We start from the raw sequence: 1,256 nt of genomic DNA on the forward strand, positions 1-1,256 counted from the left end.
ATTTTCGAAAATCACCTTCCTCTTTTTAAAAATTCCTTTTTAATTAATTAATTGTTTTAAATTTAATTTAATTTCAATTTTTCTTTTTAATTTTCGAATTTTAATTTTAATTTTAATTAAAAACAAAAATATTTTTCTTTTCTTTTATTTAATTTTCGAAATTCTCTCCCCCTCATCTCTTTTTAATTATTTTATTTATTTACTAACACTCCTCTTCATCTAAGAATTCGAACCTACTCCTCACCCTTGTGTTTGGATTCTCCTTCTTCTATTCATATCTTCTTCTACTCACATAAAGGAATCTCTATACTGTGACATAGAGGATTCCATATTTTAGGTTCTCTTCTTTTTCATATGAGCAGGAACAAGGATAAGAACATTCTTGTTGAAGGTGATCCTGAACCTGAAAGGACTCTGAAGAGGAAGCTAAGAGAAGCTAAAGCTCAACTCTCTGGAGAAAATCTGACATAAAATTTCGAAAAAGAAGGAGATATGGCCGAAAATAATAACAATGCAAGGAAGATGCTTGGTGACTTTACTGCACCTAATTCCAATTTACATGGAAGAAGCATCTCAATCCCTGCCATTGGAGCAAACAACTTTGAGCTTAAACCTCAATTAGTTTCTCTGATGCAATAGAACTGCAAGTTTTATGGACTTCCATCTGAAGATCCTTTTCAGTTCTTAACTGAATTCTTGTAGATTTGTGATACTGTTAAGACCAATGGGGTTGATCCCGAGGTCTACAGGCTTATGCTTTTTCTGTTTGCTGTAAGAGACAGAGCTAGGATATGGTTGGACTCTCAACCTAAGGATAGCCTGAACTCTTGGGATAAGCTGGTCACGGCTTTCTTAGCCAAGTTCTTTCCTCCTCAAAAGCTTATCAAGCTTAGAGTGGATGTTCAAACCTTCAGACAGAAGGAAGGTGAATCCCTCTATGAAGCTTGGGAGAGATACAAGGAACTGACCAAAAAGTGTCCTTCTGACATGCATTCAGAATGGACCATCCTGGATATATTCTATGATGGTCTGTCTGAATTATCAAAGATGTCATTGGACCATTCTGCAGGTGGATCTATTCACCTAAAGAAAATGCCTGCAGAAGCTCAAGAGCTCATTGACATGGTTGCAAATAACCAATTCATGTATACTTCTGAAAGGAATCCTGTGAATAATGGGACGCCTATGAAGAAGGGAGTTCTTGAAATTGATACTCTGAATGCCATATTGGCTCAGAATAAAATATTGACTCAGCA

The 1,256-nt window shown here is 35.7% G+C and overlaps 1 non-coding gene across 1 annotated transcript; it reads right to left on the reverse strand.

Moving 5' to 3' along the window:
• Nucleotides 1–885: 885 nt before the first annotated feature.
• On the reverse strand, nucleotides 886–989 carry LOC148567055 (small nucleolar RNA R71). Its single transcript, XR_015882888.1, has one exon. It is a non-coding gene; the product is annotated as a small nucleolar RNA R71 (small nucleolar RNA).
• Nucleotides 990–1,256: the final 267 nt, after the last annotated feature.

The sequence above is a fragment of the Arachis ipaensis genome, chromosome B4 (genome assembly GCF_059453495.1).
Source record: "Arachis ipaensis isolate K30076 ecotype BB chromosome B4, ASM5945349v1, whole genome shotgun sequence".
NCBI lineage: Eukaryota > Viridiplantae > Streptophyta > Magnoliopsida > Fabales > Fabaceae > Arachis > Arachis ipaensis.